Source organism: Myotis davidii, unplaced genomic scaffold, assembly GCF_000327345.1.
Source record: "Myotis davidii unplaced genomic scaffold, ASM32734v1 scaffold744, whole genome shotgun sequence".
Classification (NCBI taxonomy): Eukaryota; Metazoa; Chordata; class Mammalia; order Chiroptera; family Vespertilionidae; genus Myotis; species Myotis davidii.
Window position 1 is genome coordinate 4,576 of NW_006294760.1, and position 8,738 is coordinate 13,313.

The 8,738-nt window shown below is 49.4% G+C and overlaps 1 pseudogene; it reads left to right on the forward strand.

The window, feature by feature from the left end:
- The first annotated feature begins 916 nt into the window (after positions 1-916).
- On the forward strand, positions 917-2,199 carry LOC102754926 (annotated as a pseudogene).
- Positions 2,200-8,738: the final 6,539 nt, after the last annotated feature.

Genomic DNA, 8,738 nt, shown 5'->3' on the forward strand with positions numbered 1-8,738 from the left:
GTGGCCCCCCACCACAAGGATGACCCTCCTCCTCCTGAGGACAGTGAGAACAAAGAAAAGTGAACAGATGATATCCCTGTTTGGGACCAAGAATTGCTCAAAGTTGACCAAGGAACACTATTTAAACTTATTCTGGCTGCAAACTATTTAGACATCAAAGGTTTGCTTGATGTTACACACAAGACTGTTGCCAAAATGATCAAGGGGAAAACCCCTGAAGAGCTTCGCAAGACCTTCAATCTCAAAAATGACTTTACTGAAGAAGAGGAAGCCCAGGTACGCAAAGAGAACCAGTGGTGTGAAGAGAAGTGAAAAGTTGTGCCTGACACTGTAACACTGTAAGGATTGTTCCAAATACTAGTTGCACTGCTCTGTTTATAATTGTTAATATTAGGTAAACAGTAACAAACAAACAAATAAATAAATAAATAAAAATTGTCTCCTCAGCCATGTCTAATTTGTTACTTCTGGGTGGATGTTGTCTGATTTTGTCCCTTTTCAGACCTGGCCCCAGGAGGAGGTGTGTGACGTTTCTCCCTATTAGGCCACCATTTTGGCGGGGGTTGGAGGGACTTTCTCCACTTTCATTTTTCCGTTATTAAAATGGTGAACACAACTTCCCATCAGCAATATTGTACAGATAACGAAAGAAGAATGTTTGTGAACAATGTTGCACACTATTGACACTTACTAATGCTTCCCCCCCGCCCCCGCCCCCTGGGTTTCAGAGCATGGTTTAATGCATTCATACATCAAAATTATTTTCAGAAACATGGAAAATCCTAAGTCATACTGTGGATTTTCTAGAGATCCTTGCTGAAGGCTGGGGCTGTTCCAGATGCAGCAAGGGCTGAGATAGAACTTGTTGGCAAAGGACCTAAATAGACACCTTTCAAAAGAGGACATTCAGAAAGCCATCCTGAGCATGGATGTCCTGTGCCGGGCCCAGTCTGGAATGGGCAAGACTGCAGTCTTCATGCTGGCCACCCTACAGCAGATTGAGCCCGTCAACGGACAGGTGGCCATCCTGGTCATGTGCCACACTCGGGAGCTGGCCTTTCAGATCAGGAAGTAGTATGAGTGCTTCTCCAAGTACATGCCCAGTGTCACGGTGTCCGTGTTCTTCGGTGGTCTTTCCACCAAGAAGGACGAAGAGGTGCTGAAGAAGAGCTGTCGGACTCCAGGTCGCATCTTGGCACTCGTGCTGAACAGCAGCCTCAACCTGAGAAACGTGAAGCACTTCGTGCTGGATGAGCATGAGCAGATGCTGGAGCAGCTGGACATGCGGCGGGATGTACAGGAGATCTTTCGCCTGAGGCCATGCGATAGGCAGTGCATGATGTTCAGTGCCACACTGAGCAAGCAGATCCGGCCCGTCTGCATGAAGTTCATGCAAGATCCTGTGGAGGTGTTGGTGGACAAGGACACCAAGCTCACGCTGCATGGGCTGCAGCAGTACTATGTCAAGCTCAAAGACAGCGAAAAGAACTGTAAACTCCTGAACCTCCTGGACGTGCTGGAGTTTAACCAGGTGGTGATCTTTGTGAGGTCGGTGCAGCGCTGCACAGCCCTGGCCCAGCTACTCGGGGAACAGAACTTCCCAGCCATCGCCATCCACAGGGCCATGGCCCAGGAAGAGCGCCTAGCACGCTATCAGCAGTTCAAGGACTTTCGGCGGCGGATCCTGGTGGCCACCAATCTGTTTGGCCGATGGATGGACATTGAGCGAGTCAACGTCGTCTTCAATTATGACATGCCTGAGGATTCGAACACCTACCTCCACTGGGTGGCCTGTGCTGGTCGCTTTGGCACCAAAGGTCTGGCTATCACTTTTGTGTCTCATGAGAATGATGCCAAAATCCTCAATGATGTTCAGGGTAGGTTTGAAGTCAATGTGGCAGATCTTCCTCAAGAAATGGACATCTCCACATACATGGAGCAGAGCCGCTAACCACACACCTGACATCCCGGAGCCACCCTGCTTCCCACCTGCTGCTTCAAGTCCTCTTTCTAGGCGACAGTGGGGCTTTCTTTCTGTTTTTTTGTTTTTGTTTTTGTTTTTGTTTTTTAACTGCAACAGTATTTGTCTATATTCTGTACAGTGAAAAAACCTGAAGTCATTGTCAAGGTCCACCATGTCTTACTTCTTTTCACTCAGGTCAAGTTTCTAAGCTTTCTAAATCTCCGTTTTCTGGCTAATGAAAAGAAAATAGTATTCCACCAATTCTCCTATTTACCTACTCCAGGACTTCTGTGAGGATCAAATGATATGAGGCATGGGAAAACACTTCACAGATATTTGGTTAAAGTGTGAAATGTTTCAACCTGTGTTTGAGTGCTGAAGAGAATGCAAGAGGCTGTTCGTTGCTAGGGAGAGGAAGCTGTGCATTGCTACATGACGTCATTACCCAGCAACCACAGCCATCATTTCCAGGCTGGGCTGTGGGCTGCCTTTTGTGCCATGAGGTTTCTGCAGAATCAGCTGAGATTTGGTGAACTGTCACTCCAGGGTGGTGGCAGGGCCTGTGTCCCACTTGGGGGAAGCCAAGTATTGCTTTTTGGGCTCCAGGTTCGCTGCCTCTGGTTTGCCCCTTATTGGGGATTGAGCCTGCAACCCAGGCATGTGCCTTGACTGGGAATTGAATCCGGGACCTCTTGGTCTATGGGACAATGCTCAATCCACTGAGCCACCACAGCCAGGCTCTGTGGTGCCATTTCTTTGTGCATGTCATGGCAGCTCCTGAGCACTGCCCCCTGGTGGTCAGTGCGTGTCATAGTACCAGTTGGAAGGCGGGAAGGACATGTAGTATATTAGCCTTTTATATTGATAGATTCTTTAGACATTGCTGATTGTAGGAACACTATGGAATGCCTGCAAATACATTATCATCCTAAGCAAAGTTGGTGCACACTCACATGAAACCATTGATTCTCTATATTTTGCAAATTTTGCACAACAAGCACACTTCTTGCTGTTTCACTGCTGTTTCTGATGTAAGAACAGGTTTCTACTTTGCAGTCTCATCTTTGAAGAGCATACTTTTTAAAATATATTTTATAGATTTTTTACAGAGAGGAAGGGAGAGGGATAGAGAGTTAGAAACATCGATGAGAGAGAAACATTGATCAGCTGCCTACTGCACACTCCCCACTGGGTATGTGCCCGCAACCAAGGCATATGCCCTTGACCAGAATCGAACCTGGGACCCTTGAGTCCGCAGGCTGACACTCCATCCACCGAGCCAAACCAGTCAGGGCTTTGAGAAGCATATTAATCCTCTGATGTTCATATTTAATTAAAATTAAAAAATGAGCCCTGGCCGGTTAACTCAGTGGCTACAGCATCCACCTGCACACCAAAGGGCCATGAGTTCGATTCCTGGTCAAGGGCACAAACCTCAGCCGCAAGCCCCCCAGCCCCAGTATGGATGCGTGCCATGTGTCTCTCTCATGCCAATGTTCCTCTCTAGCTCCCTCCCTCCTACTCTCTCTAGAAATCAATGGGGAAAATATACTTCGGTGAGGATTTAAAAAATAAATAAATGAAAAGAAAAAGATATGAAACCATCCATTTCCTAGAAGTTGGAAGAGAACGTTTGTTCTATGATCTTGAATTTCCGCCTGACTGAGAAATAAACAAATCTGGCCAAGGAACCACTCTGTGACTAACCAGCCCCGCAGCATCCCAGGCACAGGACGAAAACAACACACAGCTGGGAAGATACCTTTGGCTCTATAAGTAGGTAGTCACTTCATTCACTAAGCAAACTGGTGAGCGCCTGCTAGAGCGATCCATGTCTTCAACGGGAGAATAGAAGTTTCCAGGACATTTCCCAAACACCATTGTCTTCATCTCCTAAGTTCCTGTGGCAGCTACATGACAGGGAGGCAATGCCAAACAACAATGCCAGTGTAGCCCTGACACAGGGACAGGAAAAAGCGCCTGTTCTGAGGGAGAGGCTGGGCACAGGCTCAGGCTGTGGGCCTGACTCGGAGCCACACGCTGCTCCTTCTGTCAGCACTTGCCTCTGGAAGTTACAGCTCACGCGGCTGAGCTTTCAGGATTCAGTCACACACCTCGACGTGATTTCTATGAAACCTGCTTCTTAGAAAAATGAAGCTTTGAAAGGTGTTGCACAAAACAGGCTCCTAAATACTTGTAAAGGGATGAAGCAAAGCATGAACCTCAGGACCTACAATGCACGCTCCCCACAAAAGGGACAGTACTTGTGTCTAGTGTCCTCAGGTTTGCAAAGTGACATCCAGGTGCCCTCACCGCCCCCCCTCCCCCCACAAAGGGAGGGCAGTGCCCCCTCCGAGCGCCTCTGAAGGTATCACCTGGGAAGGCACCAGCTGCTGAGGACAGGTGTCCTGCTCGCCATCCGCCATCTATGTCTCAGGGCGAGACTGACCTACCACTGTTTTCTCCCCATACACTTGTGTAAATAATGAATGAATGAATGAATAAATGAGCAAGTGAGTGAATGAGTGAGCAAATGAATGAGTGAGTGTGTGAATGAGTGAGGAGTGTGTGAATGAGTGAGTGGATGAATGAATGATGAGAAGATGAGTGATTTCAGTAGAGACTATAAGACATCGAGTCTCTGGCTGTTACAGGAAAAACGTGCAGATGTGATTCAGGATCTTGGGTTCCTATGATAAACTCTGTGTAGCGGCTTAACAACTTTGGAGAGGTCTATTTCACTGAAGTCAGTCTTCTCCATGGCAGTAAGTCCTTCGTTAGGCACTCCTGACTGCAGAGCACTGCAGAGCAGGTGTAATACCCTGTGTGAAGGTGAGCACTCTCCAGGGAAGCCAGTCCTCGGCAGCTGCTGCTGTCTGCACAGGCCCAGCTCGGAGCTCAGGCAGAATGGGGCACTGGAATGAGTGCCTGTCCCTGCAGGTGGGTCTGGTGCTCAGATCTGTCAGACACATTGTAGTTGCCACTGGCAACACAAGTACAGAGCTTGTGACTTATCCATGGCAGAGTGACTGTCACTGAAGACTGTTAATGCCGAAATATAAAGTCCTGCCCTGAATGCGTCCCAAACACCACTAGTTTAAGTCTATTTCATGGTCAGTACTTACATACTGAGGAGACCTCTGCAAAATATTTTTTTTTTAGATATATTTTTCTTGATTTCAGAGAGGAAGGGGCAGAGAAACATTGATGAGAGAGAATAAGTGATCTGCTGCCTCTGGCACACCCTGCATTGGGGATTGAGCCCACATCCTGGGCCCGTGTCCCCGACTGGAATTGAACTTGGGACCCTTCAATTGCAGGCCGATGCTCTAGTCACTAAGCAAAACTGGCTAGTGCCTCTGCAAAGTTTCTAAGCTGCTATGCAAAGGTTCAAATAGGAATCCCACCGAGAGCAGTCATTTCTCCTCCGTAGAACTTCAAGTACAATCCCAAGCAACAGAAGGGAAGGAAAGTGATACAGAAATGCCCCCAGAGGTCTGTCTGAGTTTAAACCACGGCACCTCGTGCAGCACCTCTGAGGTGCTCAGAGGCCTGACACGCTGGGTGGCGTCCCTGCTCGGGGACGATGACACTAGAAGTTGTGCACGGCCTTTCCCTGCTGCTTTGTGCAGTAAAATAATAATGTGCTGGACAACAGGGTTCCCACAATGTAAGGATAATGTTTTCCAAAAGTATTATTCACAGAGTAGTACATCCAAAACCACTGCATTTTTCCTTTCCTCTAGCTTATGAACAACACATTTAGTTTAAAGAGCATTTTCATACAATTGCCTTCCATCAATTTTGTGAGTAAACTGAAGGTCTGTGACTTAGTCGTGCATGAGGGGAACAGTCCAGAGCTCAACCCAGGGCTGCCATGACCAGCCCCTTCCCACCAGGGTGCCTCTACCCACAATTCTCAGTCTCCCTCTCACTTCACCACAAGGAAGCAAAGAAACCCTTTGGAGAAAATGTGCATCTCAAAACAGCAACTTGAAGAATTTGGTAAAACTAGAAAGTCACCCTCCACTTTTCAGAGTGAAAAACTTCGAATGTTACCTCTTCTCTAATTGTCCAAACGCCTTCAATGGGGCCCTAGTCAATTATGAAACAGCACCTGAAATGGACCACTTATTGACCAGAAATCATCGATGTCTATGCCTGATTATAATGCCGCTGCGCACCCTACTGCAGGCAAGGGCCACTAAATCACATCCTGGGGCCATTCGGTTAGAGCTCAGCATCAAATTATATTGCAAGCTGTTCATCTCACCCTGCTTTTCTAATTAATTTTCTATAAAAGAGATGTTTAGCCCTAGCTGATTTGGTTCATTGGATAGAGCTTTGGCCTGCAGACTAAAGAGTCCCAGGTTTGATTCCCTTCAAAAACACAGGTGGGGGATGTGGGCTCCATCCCCAGTAGGGAGTGTACGGGAGGCAGCCGATCCATGATTCTCCCTTATCATTGATGTTTCTACCTCTCCCTCCCGCTTCCTCTCAAAAAGCAAATATATGTCACAGACCTTCAGTTTACTCAGAAAATCACTGGAAGGCAATTTTGTATATATATATATATATATATATATACAAAATATATATATGCACACACACACACAGGTCGATGTATATATATATGAGAGATGTTCAGAGTCTATTTCCAGCTCTGTGACCAGTGACAGCATTATCCCCGCAGCGTTCTATCTGGAGGGAGAGTGAGCGGCTCCTGCAAGAAGTGCAGAGGACTGGCAGCTGCCTTACTCTGTGGCTCCACCAGAGAAAAGACTGAAAGCCCTTGGCACTTTGAGTGAATGGGAACTTCTTACCTCTAGCAGAAGTCACTGCACCCAGTACGGCTGTGGCGTTCTCAGAACACGGCCTCCCAGCCTCAACCCCCACCGCGGTGCCTGGGCTTTCCTTCTCTGTTCAAACACTGAACATTTGTGTAACAATAAATTTATATTATCCTATCTAATAATAGAGAAACATGGTAATTAACCATACCTTCACTACCCTTCCCATTGGCTAATCAGGGTGATATGCAAATTAACCGCCAACAAAGATGGCAGTTAATTTGCATATGTAGGCACAATGCTGGGAGGCAAAAGGGATAGGATGGAAGAAGCCCTCTGCCACTGATGGTGATCGGAAACCCAGGGGGGAGCTAAGAGCCGGGGGGCAGGGCCGCCTTTGCCCTGCCCCCAAGCCATGATCGGAGAACCGGGCACCTTTGCTGCCCCGGCCAGTGATAGCGGGAAACAGGGGCAGAGCCTGCAACCGCAGGAAGCTGGGTGTTCCCTGCCCAGGCCTAATGCCTTGGCCAGAGGCGTTAGGTCTAGGCAGGGGCGGAGTCAGCGATCGTAGGAAGCTGGGGGTCCCCTGCCCAGGCCTAACGCCTTGGCCACAGGCATTAGGCCTGGGCAGGGGTGGTGCCAGCGATCACGGGTAGCAGAGGCAGAGTCAACAATGGTGGGAGCTTGAGGTCCCCTGCCCAGGACTAATGCCTTGGCCAGAGGCATTAGGCCTGGGCAGGGGCAGAGCCTGCAATCGCAGGGAGCTGGGAGTCCCCTTCCCAGGCCTAACACCTCGGTCAGAGGCATTAGGTCTAGGCAGGGGCAGAGCAGGAGATCGCGGGGAGCTGCGGGTCTCCTTCCCAGGGCTAATGCCTCCACCAGAGGCCTTAGGTCTGGGCAGGGACGGTGCCAGAGATTGTGTGTAGCAGGGGTGGAGCCGGGGATGGTGGGAGCTCGGGGTCCCCTGCCCAGGCCTGACACCTCTGCTGGAGGCCTCAGGCCTGGGCAAGGGGCCGATCCGGTGATTGGAGGGTGATGAGGGGGTGATGAGGTTCAACTCCTCTGGCCGAGGCATCAGGCCTGGGCAGGGGGCAGAGCCAGCAATCAGAGGGGGCTGGGGCTCCCCTGCCCAGGCCCGATGCCTGGGCCAGAGGCATCAGGCCTGGGCGGGATTCAGAGCCAGCAATCGGGGGAGATGGGGGTCCCCTGTCCAAGCCTGACACCTCTGGCGGAGGCGTCAGGCCTGGGCAAAGGGCCAATCCAGCAATCGGAGGGTGATGGGGGTCAACGCCTCTGGCCAAGGTGTCAGGCCTGGGCAAGGGTGGAGCCCGTGATCGGGGGAGATGGGGTTCCCCTGCCCAGGCCTGAAGCCTGGGCCAGAGGCGTCAAGCCTGGGGCCAGAGTGGGTGGGGTGCCAAGCAGCCAATTGGTGTGAACTACAGAGGAAGCACCTTTTTTGACCACTCATCGGTTAAGGTCCCTGTATGCCACTGGTAATATTCTTAGTAACTTGGGTAATAAGAATCCAAAACGGTGATCTAGGGTTTTTCACCACACTCCTGGTGAAAAAAACAAAGGTCCGCTGCTGGAGGGCTACGAAATGTCATATCCTGCCCTAGCCACTTTGGCTCAGTGGATAATGCATTAGCCTGCCAATGGCAGGGTCTGGGTTCAATTCTGACCAAGGGCGTGTACCTAGGTTGCAGGCTCCTCCCTGACTGGGGCCCAGGTCAGGGCTCATGCAAAAGGCAACCAATAGAAGTATCCCTCTCACATTGATGTTTCTCTCTGTCTTTCCCTCTCTCTTCCATGCTCTCTAAAAATCAATGGAAAAATATCGTCAGGTGAGGAGAAGAAAGAAAGAAAGAAAGAAAGGAAAGAAGGAAGAAAGAAAGAAAAAAAGAAAGAAAGGAAGGAAGAAAGAAAGGAAGAAAGAAAGGTCATATCCTATGAAAGAGACATCTTGAAAATGCCTAGAGCAAGTT